Genomic DNA, 20,725 nt, shown 5'->3' with positions numbered 1-20,725 from the left:
ATCTTTCTTATAGCTGTGCCAAAAGAACATATTTGTGCGTGCACCTGTGTGTGTGTACGTGCGTGAGTGTGTGTGTATATGTGTACATTGCCAACAGTAACAGAATTTCAAAGTTTTCATCACCCGGTGTAGGGCTCTTGAGGCATTTTTCTTTCTCAGAGTCCTCTCTTCGAAGGGAAGGTGATGCAAAAAGCAGTGTGTACAACAGACAGCGTGTAAAGTACTCTGACCGAAGTGTGGGCCAGTGTGCACCTTCTAGCCCCTACCCTGTCTCTTCATCGGGAGCATCGTGTCCTATAGGCTTTGCAGCAAGATGGCAGATAAGGATTACCCTTTTTTAAAGCTTTTGTTTGCATCCTTTCATTTGATTTTTGCTTCTGATAAGCATTCCAGTGTAACCAGTCAGAGCTCTAGAATTTCTAAAAGGGAGGGTTAGAAGTGGCAAACTGGCTAGAAAAGGGGGCTAGGGTGTCTGGCACAGCAGGAATGCTTTTTTACTGGACTGTGTCTTTTTTATTTTTTTAATTACTTTTAACGTGTATTTATTTTTGAGAGAGAGAGAGAGAGAGACAGAGCATGAGTGGAGAAGGGGCAGAGAGAGAGAGAAGGAGACACAGAATCCGAAGCAGGCTCCAGGCTCTGAGCTGTCGGCACAGAGCACAATGCGGGGCTCGAACTCATGAACCATGAGATCATGACCTGAGCCGAAGTGGGACATTTAACCGACTGAGCCACCCAGGTGCTCCCTGAGCTGTGTTTTTAACTGGATGGCTTAGAGGGGGTAGAGGAGATGATGAGGGAGGAGCGTAGGGGGTAGGACCAAAGCAGTGATTCAGCCAGCTAGAGCTCTAGGGTGTCCCCTAGTACTCTGCGACACTGTATGTATCGAAGAGGTCCCCCAAAACTACAAGGTCCTAGCTCAAATCACAGATGGCGTTCCCATGCAACTTCAGATTTACACATTCATAGACATATACTTGAATTCTCAAGTCTGTCTGGGCATGTTTGCTTGAAAGTAAGTAACCATAAAATATCTCCTATATCATTCTGACTTAGGAGAAAAAGTGATTCTTATCATGTAATGAGGAATTAGAATTAAGGTGTGTTAGTCACATGTTTTTCTTCTTCACATGATAGGCTCACGCCTGATAAGGGATTTCATATTCAATGCCAAGTTCAGAAACAGTAACTCCTGAGGGGATTACTAAGGAATCCAAAGCACCTAACCTGTGAAAGTGTTTTTGAGCTCTATCGTGAATATTTTTAATAAAAAGAGAAAACTGAAGGACCCATTTCCTTTGAAAACATGTATTTTCACATAGGTGTGTTAAGGCTACTTAAAAATAAGTATCAGAAACCATAATTCATTACAAATAAAATAAAAGAGAATTAGGACCCAACAGTTCTGGGTTGACTGGGATGAATGCAATTATGCTCTTTCAGAGATAATCCTTTTTTTTCTCTTTCGGTAGGTTTTAACCCTGACATTCTTTTGTCTTATGTGCCTATGGTGTGTCAAATGTGATTATGTTTCTAATAGTCTACATTTATATAAAGAAGGAAATTAATACCTAAACGTATAACGTTCCTTCTGAAGATTCCATTTTTATTTTAATGTCCACACATTTTTCAGTAACATGTATTCTATCATGCTCTGAAATAGTCATCACTTATATTACTAACTTGAATATTTCTTGGATTCACATTTTGATGATCCTCACTGAGAAAGATATTAAGATATTGGAGAAAATTAACTTTTATTTAAAGAAAATATATATTATTGTATAGGCCATAAAAGTAGAGCTAAATCAAGTATCTTAATAGTAAATACAGCACAAATTCATTAAATCTAGGATTTTTTGAGATTGGATCCTTGAGAAAGTCTTTCGGTGTCATAAGTGAGGTCTTAGGCTCATTTTCTTGTAGATAGAAAAGGATTTTATCATAAAAAGTTAATTTCAGGGTTCTTTAATTTAAGAAGGAAAAATCAGAATATACATTTAAAATTATATGAGATTGCCCATTATCGTGAAAAGTTTAGCCTTATCTTGAGGTGTCTTAAGGATTTTCTCTAAGAATATTACACTTAAGTTTACCTTTTGGCTTTTTGCTGTTCATATTGCCTTCCATTTGGATGGCAGCTGAATTACTTGAAACCTAAGTTTTAATAGAGAATGCCGAGGTGGACAGGGGATGGCATCTCTCCAGCTAACAGTTGTTCTGGAGAGGTGGGGGGTAAGGGAGAATGTTCAGGGCCAGACCTCCCAGATCTGTACTGATCTGAAGGGCCTTTGGAGAGGAGTTACATGCTCTGGTTGTGATTTATCAGGACCACTCTGGCTGTAGGTGGAGAATGGATAGTAGGAAGCCAAGACTGCAGAGGGGCAACTTCAGGAAGCTATTGAAGCAATTCAGATGGGAGATAACGGAGCAGCCTGGTGTGGGATGGTATTCACTGATCGATGCCTAGTTACTTCTTTTCTCATGCATACATCCAAAACTTGTCTTTCTGTGGACTGGGGTCCGTCCAGGAACCCCTGCGCTAGTTAGGACCATGCCTTTGCCTCCAGCTCATCTACACATGAGGTGATTGAAAATTGTTTCAGCTGATGACTGTGACACATTCCCCCTTCACCTCCCAAAAAACTTTTAGCACAATACCAAACCTAAGTCAATTAATTAAATTGAATTAGTAATTTGTATGGTTCCTTTCTTCTTAAAATGTGGGGATTTTATTAGCTCTTTTAAAATTGTGGCTTGCTAGGTTTTTTTTTTCTAAGGGGAAGCTGATAAATAAGGTTCAAGGAGAAATGTGAAAGCAGTCTGATGTGTTGATCCGTCATTACTAGCTGCTATTTCCTAAGTGACCGTTTTATCAGAATTATAGGTCAGCATAAGCCCGGAGAGCAGGAACTATTCTGTCCTCCCCTCCCAGGTAAAAGTACACCAGGAATTTGGTTGAAGAATAGGCTGGCTCCCTGCAGAGCAGAGGGGTAGGGCCCGGGGAGCTGCCCACCTTGGGTCTTAGATCCACCACTCTCAAAAGACGTGACCCCTGGCAAGTGGCCTGCCCCTCAGTGAGAACAGATGTGGAAGCCAGGCTTCCTGGAGCGGCTGTTAGGAGGGTGCACGGAAGGGCTGAGAAGCATCCGGTGCTGATGCACCCTTAGCTACTCCTGACTGTGCGCTTGTCCTGTGTCCTGTGGGGAATGCGTGCAGAATTCTAGGACTCACATCACCCAGGTTAGTGGGCTAGTGTTTTTCTAACCAACTGAACTCTTTCATCCCACCACCCAAAAAGTCTTTAAAGCCTACAATATATGTCATGTAGGAGTAAATTTTCCGTCTGGAGCCCCAGCTGCAGTACCCCCCTAGGTCCCCAGCATTTGCCCTCGAACCTCATCAGGACCCTCTGAGCCCCCCAGCACTGTCAGAAAATGACAGGCCAGTTGTGTTAGCTCCCACGGAACAGGCTTTTCCCCTGGCTGTCCTCCTGTCCTCTCCCCCGACAACTCACACCACACAGCTGGGTACACGGAAAACAACTCCTGAGTGCCTGTTAGAATATAACACAATCCTTTGTCCACTCCACTGGGGAGCTGTGGGTGTCACAAGTCAGGGGACTGGCCACCTGGGCCATCACGCTGTGTTACGGAAAGGAAGGTTCCCCTCCATACAACGAAACAGTGAACCCTCGCTTTCACTCAAGATGACATTTCGATCCACGTCCCAGGCACCCACCCTGTTCTTTGCCTTTCGAAGGAGTGAGGTTTACTTTGTGTTGTAAAAGAGAAGGGTAACATGAGGAAGTGTAAGAAGTGGGAACTACCAGTATGTGTTCCACAGTAACCCAGAAACTCTTAGAAATCTGTATATATGGCATCCAAGAGAAAAATCCTCTTGGATAATTTCAGATGTGATTAATAAACAGGGATTACTGCACGGGGGCGCTTTGGGCGCACCCTTCCCAGATCTCAGCCGCCCCTGGTGTGGGGAGCCGCGGGGTGGGGAGCTGACTGCCCTGAACGGGAGCCCAAGGGGAGAATGGCCTCGCGGGGCTCAGGCTGCGTCTGTGCTTTCAAGGGCCAAGGCAGGGCCTAGAAAGAGCATCCTCCTGGGCTAGGAAGTGGACAAGGTGCTCCAGAGACTCCTGTCCAGGATCTCGGAGTCTGTGGACTGGACAGTGTCTTGATCTTGAGGGAAAATACTGGGGCCAGACCACCTGGGCTCCAATTCTGACGTCCCCGCCACTGCAGGACCTTGAGCAAATCACTTCGTTGCCGTCTGCCTTTTCTCAACTGTGAAACAGAGGTGATCACAGTACCTACTGCGTGAGGTCGTTGTGAGGACTGAAGCAGTGATCCGGCATTGATTTGGTGCCAGCCCTCCTCACCACAGTCCTGCCCTGGTGGCCTCCGATGAACGCTCAGCTGCCTGCACACTGTCAAGTCCTCTCTGGGTGCAGGGGGGGAGACGACTGAACCTTCTCACTATTCCCCCACCAGCCAGCTGCACCCTGCAGCCCTGTTTTGAGCCAGCACCTATAAACCGTGTCCTCTGTCCACGCCAAGTGCTGATGTCCCCAACACCTCACAACATACCTGGGAGGAGGTGTCTCTATTTATCCCCAAAGAGCTGTCAAGCCATCCACTGGCCCTGACTGCTCGGGAACCCTGGCCTGAGTGTCTCCTCACAGCACAGATGCCCCGGGGGCAGGGGGAGCTCCTCCAGGTACTCTCCCACCTGGCCTCTGTCACCCACAGCCCCCCGTGTCTCAGCCGTGTACCTCCTACTCCATCTTACCTCCAGTCAGATTTTCTTGAAGTGACTTCCGGCTTCCTCCTTTACCACCATCTCTGCCCCTCTTGGTCCTCCCCTTCCGTTCTGTGCCTTGCCTAGCGACAGGTTCTCTGAGGCCACCTGTAACTGCCCTAGATTTGCCAAATGTCTGTCACATTTTTCACCTTCCTCCCTGGGGCTACAGTGTCTGCTTGGTTTTGCCACATGTTCCAGCAAGCTTCTGGCTAATGCTTGTAACCCGGTACTCACCCCAACACACCCTTTCTAATAATAGAGAGATGAGCTGTATCCTGAAGCACCCCCTCCCTCCGCAAGGGAAGTTAATACTGAAATACATCACATTTCAAGAATAGTTTCCTCCTCAGGAAAGTTTTCAGCATTAGACTTCTGCTAAATAAAATATTTTAAATGTCCCAGGATGTGTTTCTCTAGTTTTAAAAAAAAATCCTAGAAAGATTACTTCTTTAAGTAAAGAATAACCATTCTTTCTCTCATTTGCACCCCTGGATTTTTTTTCCTTTTCTGAAGTTTGCTGGAAGTGGTGAGTGCCTATGTCTCAGAGCAAGGCCGCCATATTGATTTTACAGGGCGTTATCAAAGTCATATTTTAAAAACCGTGGTGTGTGTTGAAAACGGACTGTTGGTGAGGCCTTAGAGACCATCTAGTCTGAGAGTCCAGTTGAGGAAACGGCAGGAAACGAGGGAAAGAACTTGCCAGGGAAGCAGGGAGTTTCATGATTTCCCACTGCGCGTGGAGTACCCTGGCTGTTGGCAAAGATGGAACATGGCTTCCCTTTCTCTCCGGAGAGAGGCCTTTATAACAGAGTGGTCTGAAGAGCAGTCTTCAGTGGGATAGCATTGATGACCCCCAAGGATTTTCTGCCAAAACTGAGTGTGAAGGTGCTGCTGAGGGGGAAAGGTGGATGTGCAAGAGGTTACCTTAGCTCCTCTTGCTTCTTCAGTGTTTAGTCAACACACTTAAGTGTCTGTGGATACCAGGATGAATAAGGAGCGCTACTTTTCCTCTAGACGCTTTTATCCTCTAGAGGGAATACAGACTTATGAACAAAGTGGATGTTGTTGTACAGTGCTACACTAGAGATGTTTATGGGGAGCTATTGGAAGTGTGTGGGGGGCCCCACCTGACCAGCTTCATGCTGAGCTGAGGCCAGGGGATTTGGGCCTCCTCCTCAAGGTTCTGGAAAACCATTCACTGATTCTAGTTAGGGAGTGACAAAATGTAAGTTGTCTTTGGCAAGACTACTCCCGAATCCATTAAGAGGCCACTCCTGCATGTCTGCCTTTGCAAGGCTCTCTGAGGGTCCATCTGCCATTGGGCAGAAGGCAGTCCCCCATCAGAAACCTGCTTCCAAGCCTCACTTTGCTTGTGTCAAAATGCTAAGGACAAATGGAACCCCCATACTTCATTTTGCACAGCTGGTATAAAATGAAAGGAATTGATATTATTTTAATAAAGTATTTTGGTTAGATCCATCGACAAGACTAGCGCTTCAGTGAGGATGCTTTTTTAAAATTCCATTTTTGGTGCGCCTGGGTGGCTCAGTCGGTTGAGCGTCCGGCTTTGCCTCAGGTCATGATCTCACAGTTTGTGGGTTCAAGCCCCACATCGGGCTCTGTGCTGACAGCTCGGAGCCTGGAGCCTGCTTCGAATTCTGTGTCTCCCTCTCTCTCTACTCCTCCCCCGCTCATGCTCTGCCTCTCTCTCTCTCTCTCTCTCTCTCTCTTTCCTTCAAAAATAAGTAAAAACATTAAAAATAAATAAATAAAAATAAAACAAAATTCCATTTTTTTTCTTTGAAACAGTATCATAAGGGGCATTCCTAACAAGTGACTTTTTATTTTGCAACACTTTTAATCTTACCCCCAAAATGCAAAAGTAGTACAAAGAACTTCCAGGCACTCATCACACAGATTCACCAATAGCTAGTTGGCCATATTTGCTTCCCCCTTCTGTCTACACTAACACACATTTTTTTCATGAACCATTTGAGAGTTGGTTGCAGGCACCATGTTCCTTTACCTCTAAATACTCCAGTGTGTATTGTGATGAACAAGGACAGGCACACTCCAGTGTGTATTGTGATGAACAAGGACAGGCGGTTAAGCACTGTGCTTAACCATAAGCACAGTATGGTTATCAAAATTAGGAGATTTAACATTGATTTGGTCTTGTTTTGTAACCTACAAATGTTATTCAGTGTTCACCACTTGTCCAGATAATAATATATAGTGAATAACTTAGTGAAATTGCAGCGTCGTCTTCGTCGTTGTCACCATCATCATCGTCATCATCATCGTGAGAACTCTGGTCAATAGTCCAATCCAGGATCAAGCACTACATTTCATTTCCATTTTTCCTTTATTCTGCATCAGTTCCTCAGCCTTCCTTTCTGTCCTGACCTTGACCAGACATTAATTTTGTGGAGTGCCCTCACTGTGGCTCATCTGATGTGTCGTGACCAGATGCAATTAACGCTTTGGCAGCAAAAGCCCAGAAGTGACCTCGTATCCTTCCTAGTGCATCACGGATGTTAACGCTGAAGCTCTTAGTGAAGGTGGGGTCTGCTGCCCTTTTCCTCTTTGTAATTCCTACGTCTGTTCTAGGAATGTTCTTTTTGAGGCCATATAACTACCCTGTTCTTATCAAAACATTCACACTCTGATTTTAGCAGACTAATAAATTTTATCCACAGTAAATACTTAAGGGGCAAGCTGTTACCAATTTTTTTGATTCTCTCTACATCCTACAGTGAAAACCAAATAGAACGTAGATCGTGATGCTGCTCTTCACATAATTAAAAGGCCATTATTCTGTGCTCTTGATAATAAAAGCGTGTGGAGCAACCTCTCGTCTACAACACACCAAGAAATCCAGGCTTGAGCCCACAAGGCAACTCTTCCCTAGAGTGTTTTTCCTTACAGGGGACACATTTTCAAGGGTCACAAAATAAAGCAACACATTTTTTTAACTCCTTGAGTAAGATGTCATTGAAACCTCCAATCCTTTGAAAGTGTGAGATTTTTGCTGTCAAGTCTCATCTCAAATTTTGATACATTGGGAATTTGTCACTTGGCTTACCAAAGCAGAAGTTCACTTCGAAGGACACTTGCTCTTTCCAGGAGCCTATGACATTTAAAAATACCTTAGCATTAGAGCATATTGTCCTTATCGTTGCTAGTTTTATGTAACTGGGAGAGAAAACATCTTGAACTTTACGACTCTCTCTCAGGAAATGGTGGAAGGAGCAGACAAGTAGGGTATACTTATGTCACATTAAGACTTGAACGAGTTGACACGTGTGGTTTGTGAGAAAGGTACACTGAGGTTTTAAGAGGCAGAGCAATGACTTTACTCCTGAAAAGATTCCTTCCAGACACTGATTTTTGAATTTTTTTAGTTTTGCTTGAGAACCTCATCCATAATGTGTGGGGTTTTTTCCTCACCTCTTAAAATACTCCTGTACATTTTCTGTTCTGCCTTTCTTAACAACATTGGATTAAATTAAATCCACTGTATGCATAACATTTTCACTACACAAAGCAGTTGCATTTTTTTAAGTTGTATTTGTATTTTTTTGAATAGGAAGTGTTTGTGTATGGCACAAAGTCCAAAAGATGTAAAAGGGTGAAAAGTCTCTCTCTTACTCCAGCCCCCAGATACCCAGTCTCGCACCCAGAGACAGCCGGTGTAGCATAAAATTGACTTAGGGCCCTCAGAAAGCAGTCCTTTTAACGTCTTTTTATCTCAGAGTGGTAGTCACTTATAAAACACAATTGCAGTTAATCTTTTAAATGTGGGGAAAATATCTAGCCTGAATTGCCAAGTGAATGTTTTTGAAATAAAATTTGACATTGACGAATTAGCATTAAATTGTAAGGAAATGGTTTTGGTGCTTAGACGAAATGCCAGAGTACTTCGTTATGAAAATATAGGAAAATTTTATTAGGCATCCATGTTTTATTTATTCTTTTTTTTTTTTTGCTTTCAGAGTAATAGTTTTCTTTTTTTTTTCTTTTCTTAATTTTTTTCAAACAATTTATTGTCAAGTTAGCTCACCTACAGTGTAGTCTTGGCTTCAGGAGTAGATTCCTGTGATTCATCACTCACATACAACACCCAGTGCTCATCCCAACAAGTGCCCTCCTCAGTACCCGTCACCCACCTCCCCCACCCCCATCAACCCTCAGTTTGTTCTCTGTATTTAAGAGTCTCTTATGGTTTGCCTCCCTGTCTGTTCATAACTTATTTTTCCTTCCCTTCCCCTATGGTCTTCTGTTAAGTTTCCGTCTTTCTCTGACTGACTTACTTCACTTAGCATAGTTCACTCTCCCAACAACGTGGATAGAACTGGAGGGTGAACATCCATGTTTTAAAGTGTAGAAGCCACAGCCTTCATCCCTCCGAGGGGTACCTTACAGTATACAGTTAACCCAAGTGGAACACCTGGAGGGCATTTGACCTTTGGGTTCTGGGTGGCTAATAGCCTGTCAGAGCGTTTGGTAGTTCTCTGGGGCTATTTCTCTGACCATTTCCTGTCGGGCCGTGTGCCCTGTCTCATAGGAGTCTCCCGTTCATTCTGTACCCATCCTGTAGTATTCCTTCTTGGCTTTAGGACATTCTGTCCCTCCCACACTTCCCAGTCCTTGAAACTTCTGCATTAGGAAAGACCCCGGTTTCCTCCCATGTGCCACGCTTACCTCCCTCCGCACATCATACGTGGTCCCTCCTTCCCACCAGTTCTTGCTTTACCACCTGCAAAACCTGCCTGCTGTTTCTTAATTCCTCTCTGAACGACCACGATTCCCAAAACACAGTTTGGGTGCTATTCGTCTTTATTTAAATACTGATTTGCCAGAGGTTCCTTTTGAGTACTTAGGAAGTTCTCAACTAATGCTGAGGGATATAAGTAACTAAAGAAAGGAGTATTTGCCCCCTTTGAGTTCCTCCGATTAGCAAGGCTTAAACTCACTTAGAAAGTGGGTTATGTGTCATGATTTCAAATCTTTACCCATCCTTCTTATTTAAAGCTCACACGTCATAGTCGTGTTGTGTTTTGCCAATAAACGTGTATTTAGTGGGGGTAGGAACCATCGCCTCCTTGCTTGCCATGGCATTTGCCACACAGTTCTGCTCCAAAATGTGTACTGTGGTCACCAAGGTAATTGCCGCACACTCAGCACTGTACTTAGGACTGTGAGTTATGCAAAGTTACACAAAGATTGTAGCCTCAGGAAACCTACGACTTAGTGAAGAAACAAGACGTACGTACAGCAAGCTATGGTATATGCTATAGAATTAATGAGCCACACAGTGTTGTATAATTGAATGCTACCTCCTGCAGGATAGACTAGAGATTCTGTAGCCACTCAGAGAAGATTCCTAAGGACAGTAGAGATCAGACCACAGGCTTCGTGTGGTGGGGCTACTTCCTGGGAGAATAATGTTTTCATTAGCAGAGCAGCAAGAGCTACGGACCGAGTTGGGAAAAACCAGCCTAGCTGAAGTCAAGGTGGGTGTTGAAAGGAGATGGAGAGTTAGGGAGACAGGACAGAGGCTGCCAACCCAGCTGGAACACTTACTATTCATTTTATTAAAAAATCGGGCACACTGTGGATTTGGAACAAGGCTTCTGGGAGACGGAACAGAAGAATGCAGACAGGAAGAGACATTGGCAGTCCACGGAATCACACGAGCACTCACTTGGTCAGGAAGCACACGCCCATCACGAAATCAGGATCCATCTGCCAGTGTAGCTCCTTCATTGTCCTGACGGACTGTGGAAGCCATGAGCTTGGCTGGAGCCTAAGGTGAGCCCACGGTCTACCGACTTGGCTTCATGGTGTTTAAAAAAAGAAAGAATGTCATCTTTTAGCTTAAGTAGTGAGATCACAGTTGTGGCAGTCAGTTTGTTACACATGCACATAATTACTTAGTGTTTAAAGAAGTGTTAGTAGTCAAAACTATATTCAGGCTAATTGTGTTTTTTTCATTCTATAAAGCATGTAAAATGTAGGAAGAGAAAAGATAAACAGCCACTCATTTCCATTTGAACTTGCTTATCCCACATTGAGGTGAAATGAACCTTACCAAAATCTTGTTTATCCTACGTATTTATCCACATACACATCTAAAACACACACACACACACACACACACACGCACACATACACAGGCTGAATCATGCACAAAGTATTATGTAAGTTGTGAACATTGTTTTAAACATATTACACTTATGGGGTGTCTGGGTGGCTCAGTTAAGAATCCAACTCTTGATTTCGACTCAGGTTATTATCCCAGGGTCATGGGATCGAGCCCCATGTCAGGCTCCGTGCTGAACATGGAGCCTGCTTAAGATTCTCTCTCTCTCTCTCTCTCTCTCCCTCTGTTCTTCTCCCCCACTAATGCACACACACCCTCTCTATATATAAAATGAAATAAAATAAATAAAATATTACACTTAGTGCAATGATAATTCTTCAAAAATATCTGAAAAGAATGAAAACTTTTCACAGCAAAAACTCTTTTTACAGTTCTCTCTGGAAAAGGAAAACAGACATTTTCTCCTTATTTTTCCCCCCTTTTATTATCATCCATCGGATAGGCGAGTGATGTTTGGTTTCAAAAATGAGTTTTACCATCCGTGATTCTTGATTGGGTTCTAGAACCATCTACACAATCTCAGTCAAATGAGTATTTGTAAAAAACAAGAATCGCTACTTGAGTTTTTATTTTAATCAAAACTAATGTTAGCAGTTTTATGGAATTATTACCAGGTTTCATTTGTTTTTATCCGTAGCAGCATATTCATTACCCTAAAGAATACCTTTAACAAGAATACGACTGATTTGAGAAATTATTGGGAGAACCCTAACCCGTCTTTCTCAAGCTTCCTCTCCTTACCCAGTCTCCTCTAAATTTTTACATTATTTAAATGTTCGATTGCTTTGCATTTTAAATGATGAAATATCATAACCAAGTACTCGTTTTTAAATTTCTTTAGGTTATTTAAAATAATTCTTAAAACGTTGTATTTTTATTTGTTTTGGTGAAACTATGTAATCACTTACCCAAGAAACTCAAAGGACATCAACTGGCATCTTTATCTGCTTGAAAGAATTAAGCTGATAAAGATGATCATTGTTAAAAGTTATCTTTAATAAGTAGTACATCATATCATGTGAATTTCTCTCCTTTACCAGAGGGTAATTATCTTTCAAATTACCCATTATCAGTTTTCTCCGAATAAGCATTCAATACAGTTTTTCAAGAATGGTTACCTGGTATGTCAGGAACTGGGGTAAACACTGGAAATGCCAAGGTACATTTTTGTGTGTCCAGAAGGAGTTTAAATAAACAACTAGGACACGTTGAGGTATGTTGTCTATGCAGAGGAGGGTCGGATTGGCCTGTTAGGGAGCGGTTGGTGGCCCTGTCCCAGGGAAGGTGAGACCTGGACCAGACCGCAGAATGAAGGAGTTTGGCAGGTAGACCAGGGATGGAGGGGAGTGGTGCCAGAGCACCTTGTACAAATCGTGAAACATCCGCAGAGTCCTGCTTACAACAGGAATCGAGAAAGAGAGTCTAGCCCTGCAGAAATATCCTGGTGAGATGTTCTTAGAGTCATGGCTGTCTTGGAGCTGAGCTCTAGGTAATTCAACTGGAGACTTTTATACTTACTCCAGTGTAAGATTTTATAGTGTAAGGGTTACGGTAGAAAGAAATAAAAACAACTGCACAGATAATAGAAAAGAATTACAAGAACTTCAGAAAATGTATGAGCTTCATTGAAAAGATTGCTTTAAATGGTCCAAGCTGATTTCACTGAGGATAAAGTTGAAACTACTTTCTATTTAAGCCAAATTATTTTTCATGAGACCAAGAAATTTGGGAGATTAACTCTTTCCAGGGTGTCTGTTTCCAGTACTTGCTCTGTACTCAGCACTACTCTTGTCCCAATAGATCATGGGTCATATGCAGTTGACTTCTTCACTTCATTTTGACCACACCTCCTTTTCTCTACTCCTTTTTTTTTTTTTTTTTACTATTTCTTTTTGAGAGAGAGAGAAACAGAGCATGAGTGGGGGAGGTGTAGAGAGAGAGGGAGACACAGAATCTGAAGCAGGCTCCAGGCTCTGAGCTGTCAGCACAGAGCCTGACGCAGGGCTCAAACCCGTGAACCATGAGATCATGACCTGAGCTAAAGTCGGACGCGAACCACCCAGACGCCCCATCCTTCTCTCCACTCTTATTTTGACTTCTTGATTCTTAGCATTTCAGCTGGAAGCGGACTTAAGTGTGTCTAGTCTAGCCTTAAGCGTGAACTTACTTTATAGATGAGCAAGATGTGACAGCAGAACCTTAAGAGACTTGTCTAGGGTCTTCCAAATGTGTTGACCCAGAGGTCAAGCCAGGACTAGACACAGAGTCTCCTAATTCCTCATTTGCTTTTCATCTTATTGGCTTCATTATGTATGGTCCAGATCTGCATTTATATAGAAGACTTGTATTACCTATTAGATTGAATAATAAGAAATTGCCAGTGGGACGACATCAAACTAAGAGGTTTTTACACAGAAAAGGAAACCATCGACAGAACAAAATATTTCAACGAAATGAAAAGGCAACTAACTGAATGGAAGAAGAGATTTGCAACTGATACCACTGATAAGGGGTTAATATCCAAAATATATAAAGAATTCACACAACTCAACACACAAAAAAATTTAATTAAAAAATAGAGGATGGGGTGCCTGGGTGGCTCAGTGGGTTGAGTGTCTGACTTTGGCTCAGGTCATGATCTCACGGTTTGTGGGTTCAAGCCCCATGTTGGGCTCTGTGCTGACATCTTGAAGCCTGGAGCCTGCTTAGGATTCTGTGTCTCCCTCACTCTCTGCCCCTCCCCTGCTTGTTCTCTCTCTCTCTCTCTCAAAAATAAATTTAAAAAAAAAAAAAACTTAAAAAAGAGGATTTGAATAGACATGTCTCCAGAGACATCCAGATGGCCAAAAGACACATGTAAACATGCGCAACACCACTCATCATCAGGGGAATGGAAATCAAAACCACAAGGACATATCACCTCATACTTGTCTGAATGGCTATTACCAAAAAGACAAGAAATACCAAATGTTGGTGAGGATGTGGAGAAAAGGGAGCCCTCATATACTGTTGGTGGTAATGCAAACTGGTACAGCCACTATGGAAAGGGGTATGGAGGGTCTTTAAAAAGTTAAAAATAGAACTACCCTATGATCTAGCAGTTCCACTTCTGAGTGTTTATCTGAAGAAAACAAAAACACTAATTTAAAAAGATACATGCACCACTGTGTTTATTGCAGCATTATTTACAATAGCCAAGATACGGGAGCAACTTAGGTGTCCGTGAATAGATGAAAGGATAAACTATGGAATATTACTCAGCCATGAAAAGATGAGATCTTGCTCTTTGGGACAACATGGATGGATCTAGAGGGCAGCATTATGCTAATTGAAGTAAGTCAGAGAAAGACAAATATCATATAACTTCACTCACATGTGGAATCTAAAAAACAAAGCAAATAAACAAAACAAAACAGAAACAGACTTATAGATACAAAGAACAATGTGATGTTTGGCAGAGTGGAGAGGAGGGAGGTGGGGGGGGGGGAATGGACGAAATAGGAGAAGGGGGTTAAAATGTCCAGTTGTAAAATAAATAGGACAGATTATAGGAAGAGGGATTGCCAGTATGCGGCCATTTTTGACGTACAATATGCAGTTTCCTGTGGTTTAACCTTATGGATTGAGTGTCGCCGACCAGCCTTCAGTCCCTTATATGCCCAGGGCCCCGATGAGGGGCACATCAGTGGCCAGGTTTTAGCAGGGCAAGGTTCTTTCCTAAGCCTTGCAAGGAGCCTGTGGGCCAAGAGGTGGCAAATCCTCCCGTCCCCCCTCCCCCTCGGTGTCCCTGTTTCCCCCGCCCTGATGCATTTGGTCAGGGCTGCCTCAGTGCTTATTTGGTCGACGTTACACATCCTTGGTGGCTGAGGATGTGACATGTTTGCTTGTTTACAGTCGTAACAGCGAGAACTTCAAGCAGTCAGTTTAAAGGATTTTGTGTGAAGTCACCCTGAAAGAGTCTCAGTACATGTTGGGGGTGGGAGATAAACAGGATGGTGTGCTCTGTGTAATCAGTCTCTGAACTCGTTCCCTTACTCAGCTTGGTATCCTTTCTTCAGGCTCTTTTTTTTTTTTTCTTGAAAAGAAAGGAAGCAAAATTGCACCAGAAATCTAATTATAATAGCTCTACATATATAGTTCCATTAAAACAGGGGTGCCTGGGTAGCTCAGTCAGTTAAGCCTCCGACTTGGGCTCAGGTCATGCTCTCACGGCTGATAAGTTCGAGCCCCATGTCGGGCTCTGTGTTGACGGCTCAGAGCCTGGAGCCTGCTTCAGATTCTGTGGCTCCCTTTCTCTCTGCCCCTCCCCCTCTGCATGCGCGCGCGCATGCTCTCCCTCTCTCAAAAAATAAACAAAAACTACAGTTGTATGTGAGTCATTTTGGTGACTAGAGGAAACTCCTTAAATGTTATGGAGACTCTTGTCTTCTCTCTGTCGTCTACTATATAACCTCGGGTGATTTAAATGACATTTCTGTGCTCAGTTTTCTCATCTGTAAAATGGGGATAATAATAATAATGCCTACCTTGTGATGGAAATGAAATACACTAATGCATCTCAGTGCTTTCCACTGTGGCTGGCATCCTGCAAGCTTCCAACAGATGTTAGCTGTTATCTAATAGCCTTTCTGGTGGCATTTATTAGACATTGCCAAGTGCTGAAGCTTTGGAAACTTCGTTTAGGGATTTTGCTGTCAGATACCTGTGCACCAGAAACACGCAGAGTACTGTTGCTCTCCGGGGGAGGTGAGGAGACGCTGCCCCCACTCTCTCCAGAGAGACAGTGCACTGCTTGGGATCCTTGATGAATTCCTGAGACCAGCAGGGCTCTCGGGAGCAGGGCGATGGGAGCTGTCACCGACATGGGACAGCGCCCATGCACCCCCCCCACCCCGTCAGATGCGTGCACTGCGCCCAGGCTGCCCGGCACTTCTGGGAGCTGCCCCAGAGCCAGCGTGGCTCCCAATGAAGGGTCAGGCTGTGCTGTGTGCAGAGGACTGTCTCTCTTCTGTACCTTTTCAAGGCTTGGGGTTGTACGGGAAGAGCTAAAAATACTATATGCTGCAGAAAATGTTTTCATCTGGAGTAAATTATATAGTTTAGATGAAAATATAAGAAAAATCAAATTGGAATCTTAAAATGCATGATACCCAACCAAAAAAATTTTCTGCCCCTCACTTTTCACTATTATATATATATGCATATATATGTGTGTATATATATGTGTATATGTATATATTTTTAGTGATGTTGCTAACTTGAGTTGGTAGCAATGAAAATAACGAGTAACGCTCATGCAACTCTGCACGCCAAGTGCTGCCCTAGGTTGTGTGTCCACAGCAGCACTCTGGGGTGGCCGCTGCTCTCCCCACTTCACACGTGAGGACACACAAGCACAGAGAAGCAGGTGACGTGCCCAGGGGGCCATGGAGCTGGTGGGCACGTGGTTCAGGTCAGGAACCCAGGGGGTCTGACTCCAGAGCCTGTCGTGTCACCTTCCTGGGCTCAGGGACTGCTGGTCCACGTCACACGCTGAATCAGCCTGATTTCAGCCGCAGGGTGTGACTTGAGCAGGGTGTCCCTCATTTTGATCTTTGTTTTCAGAGTTGAGGTCGATGAAACTTGGTGACTCATTTGTACGTCTCTGAGAAGACGTAAGCAGTGTATGAGCGGGGTCCTATATCTGACTACATGATAGTCTGTCTGGGGGTGGGCAGGGTCCCCCCAACCGGGGCCATCGTTCACTTCCTCATCTGAGAGATGACAGCTCTTCCCACAGCACAGGCCTGGCTGCTTTATCTCGGGAGAGCCCAGTGTGTAGGCAGAGACCTCCTGCTGCATCTGCCCTTGACTGGGGCTTCTTTCCGGTTCTTGATCACTGAAGACGAACCTTCTGCCTTAAAGGAACCGCTCTGTATCATTTCCCCACTCTGAGGGAGGGGAATAGCCAACTGCTGACACGGTGACGGTGACGGTGAAGAGGGTGGCCAGGCTGGGTTTGCTCCAAGTCCCCATGGCTTAACCATCCTCACATGAAAACATCTTCAAGCCATTGGTTTGGGTATCACTGAATACTTAGCTTTGCAGCACACACCATTCTGAGGTTGTACGTGGATTATCTCATTACACACACACACACACACACACACACACACACACACACACCTATGAGGTAGCCACTATTACAAACCCCATGAAGTGGATGAAGGGGTTCAGTGGAATAACTGGCCCCACATCACATAGCTCATGCTTGGAGGGCTGCTACTTGCCTCTAAAGCCTGCACTCTAAGCCTTAACGTCCAAGAGTCTGTCTACGACCGAAACCCTAAGCCTGTATCAGATTGGAAATTAAGAAGGGGCACCTGGGTGGCTCAGTGGGTTGAGTGTCCGACTTCAGCTTAAATCATGATCTCACGGTTCATGAGTTCGAGCCCCACATTGGGCTCACTGCTGTCAGCTCAGAGCCCACTTCGGATCCTCTGTCTCCCGCTCCCTCTGCCCCCCTGCACAAAATAAATAAACCTTAAAAAAAAAAAAAAGTACTACAGGGGCGTGTGGGTGGCTCAGTCAGTTGAGTGTCCAACTTCAGTTCAGGTCATGATCTCATGGTTTGTGGGTTCCAGCCCCATGTGGGTTTCTGTGCTGACAGCTCAGAGCCTGGAGCCTGCTTCAGATTCTGTATCTCCCTCTCTCTCTACCCCTCCCCTGCTCATGCTCCATCTCTCTCTCTCTCTCTCTCTCTCAAAAATAAATAAACGTTAAAAAAAAAAGTACTATGAGCAACTGGGAAAAAAGACAGAAATGAGTAGAACATATGCATAAGAACTCAAAAAACAAATCCTCTGAGGCATCCTATGTAGGAACAGATTCCCTTGGGTGTCACTTGTCTGTGTCAGATACAATAATTGATACTCATAATCTATATCCTGAGTCTTTAAGAAGCAAGAAGTGAAACACCAGACTTTTAAGAAGGCAAGGATATATGGACCGCTTCAGAAAGATTTCTATCCAAAAGTCATTGATATGGGGAAAATACGTTTTGCTGAAAAAGTTAAACCCATGAGTATCTAGAAATCTTTGATTTGGATTGATAGGCTGTTTGGAATCTTGTTAACTGTTGGTTTACCTAAGGTTTAACTATAATAGTTAACGCCCAGAGAGGAGAGTCTGGATGGAAGTGACGTATAACCTATCCATCCGTTCTCATGGTCTAGTGATGTCAAAAAATCAACAGCTTTGGTTTCTAGAATTCCTCTATGTTTATTAGAATCTTGTTTTTCAATACAGTTCTGTAGGATTCACATTTTTGCTGCTGTTTCATAAGCTACTTTTCTCGTTCTTAAATTCAGGTACCCATGTTGTTCTTTTGATTTCTCTAGCCACTCTTGTTTTGATTATACAAAATGTTATTTAGATAACAACCTTATTCTAATTAGCTCATTAGGAAAAAAAATTCCATACTCTTGAGAAAAGAAGTTTTTTTTTTTTTTAATTTTTTTTTTCAACGTTTATTTATTTTTGGGACAGAGAGACACAGAGCATGAACGGGGGAGGGGCAGAGAGAGAGGGAGACACAGAATCGGAAACAGGCTCCAGGCTCCGAGCCATCAGCCCAGAGCCTGACGCGGGGCTCCAACTCACGGACCGCGAGATCGTGACCTGGCTGAAGTCGGACGCTTAACCGGCTGCGCCACCCAGGCGCCCCGAGAAAAGAAGTTTTTTTATGTAAAGAGTATGTTAATGAAGAGAGGGTTCACATTTTTTAAAATTCTTTTAGTGTTTATTTATTTTTGAAACAGAGAGAGCGTGAGCAGGGGACGGGCAGATAGAGAGAGAAACACAGAATCCCAAGCAGGCTCCAGGCTCTGAGCTGGCAGCTCAGAGCCCGATGTGGGGCCCGAACTTGTGAACTGTGAGATCATGACCTGAGCTGAAGTCAGACGCTTAACCTACTGAGCCACGTAGACGCCTGGGGTTCAAATCTTATAAGAGCAACACTTTCTGGTGTGTTTAATAATAAGAGAGAACTCCTACGATAAGATTTTAAAACTTAGAAATACTACAATATTCTTTTCATCCTTTGGCTTTGTTGAAAACATTAAAGTAATTTTGTTGAGAATGTACTTTTCATCACTAAGACTTGTTACTGGATCATGGGCTGTAGGTTCCTTCACGGTTTGTCAAATTTCTTCACCTGTTATTCTTATAGTCACTTGTGCCTGCCAGGAGGGCACCCCAAAAATGAAACCTCAAAAACAAGTAATCATAAAAGCATAAAGGATGTATCAAAATGAAAAGCCATTTTGCTGGGGCGCCTGGGTGACTCAGTTAAGCGTCCGACTCGATTTTAGCTCAGGTCCTGACTGTCATCACAGTCATGAGATAGAGCCCCAGGTCAGGCTGTATGCTGACAGCCCAGAGGCTGCTTGGGATGTTCTCTCTCTCTCTTTCTGTCTCTCAAAATAAATAAACAAAAAACTACTTTCAAAAAAATCCCTTTTACTTTTCCTCATCATTAGGAATCAGAAGGCCAAATGCATTTTTATTTACTCTTCTTTTCCCTTAATCCTCTTATAAAAACTCAGTTTATGATGTGCTTGTGTAAGTTCAGAGAATTCTGAAGAGTCAGAGATGAGAAGCAAGAATCCTGGGGAGGGGGTAGGATTTCCCCAAGTTCATGGCATGACTAACAGTGACAGCCCTTTCTTCTGGGATCAATATTCTTCCTAGTCGTGTGTCAGATGACACGGAATTAGTGAGAATTTCTCACTTTAAAGTACAATGAACCATACAGCTTAAAATCACACTCAATTCCCCATTATTCCAGCTGACCTACTTCAGGAGCTCGGTTCATCTGGCACCTTCTGTGTCTGTGAAGGCCTGGGCAACAGGTATTCAGACTGCTACTGTTTCATTTCATACTACTGTGTATTCAGAATACAGCAAATGATTTGTCACAAGACCTCTAAGAGAGGCATATAAACGAAGAGATCTATGAATCTAAGCAACGTGTTCATTTGAACGGTGCATTTGGAATGGGAAGGGCATGCTCACGAAAAGCGTCTTCAAATCCGAGTAAGAATGACGAGACGATAGAACAATGTGTTGCTCTGCCTGTAATATAATTAGGATTTGGAAATTTTTTCCCACACATCCCTCTCTTCAGTCTCTTCTTTGCAAGTTGCTGAATCAAAACCCAGTAGGTAAGCTGGATGGGCCTGTTTCCCTGTTGTGAAGGTTGCCAAGGATTTCCGCCTTCCCAGAAGAACAGGTGCTTCTGTGCTCACTGAGGGCTTCAGACACACATGCTCACTTAATGCCCACCACAACCCAGAAGGGGGGCCTCTTGGTGTCCCGTCTTCTATAGACCAGGAGACTGCAGTGCAGGAAGGAGGACCACACCACTAGTCAGTGGTGGGTTCAGGTCCAGAGCCTGTCTGCATATCTTCACACTGCTGCCTCTGGCCCCAGAATCTACACCTCCCTACCAGCTCGTCTGGTACCTGAGATTCCCATTTACTGGCTTGCTTCCCACAGATGCCGGTGCTGGCTCCAAACACGTTATTCAGGAAAGGACTGTCACCGCCACCCATGACGTAGATACGGGGACTAGTGACTGTTGAGGCAGGGAAAAGAGCAGCTGTTTGGTTACCTGCCTTTGGAATGGAAAAGGTTTTCTTTTGACCCATCCTTGGGACAGATGAACATAGTTCAGTATCAAAGAAGAGTTGAATTCTCTGGAAT

At 43.8% G+C, this 20,725-nt stretch overlaps 1 protein-coding gene across 2 annotated transcripts in view; it reads left to right on the top strand.

The window, feature by feature from the left end:
• GNAL (G protein subunit alpha L) overlaps positions 1–20,725 on the top strand; it is a 152,612-nt gene that overhangs the window by 46,977 nt on the left and 84,910 nt on the right. The window lies entirely within an intron of this gene.

This window comes from Lynx rufus, unplaced genomic scaffold (genome assembly GCF_022079265.1).
Source record: "Lynx rufus isolate CCGP_SWC_20201006 ecotype Redwood Valley unplaced genomic scaffold, mLynRuf1.p SCAF_29, whole genome shotgun sequence".
In the NCBI taxonomy this organism is placed as follows: Eukaryota; Metazoa; Chordata; class Mammalia; order Carnivora; family Felidae; genus Lynx; species Lynx rufus.
The sequence above is the reverse complement of the archived record's forward strand: the minus strand, read 5'-3'. Positions and strand labels throughout refer to the sequence as shown.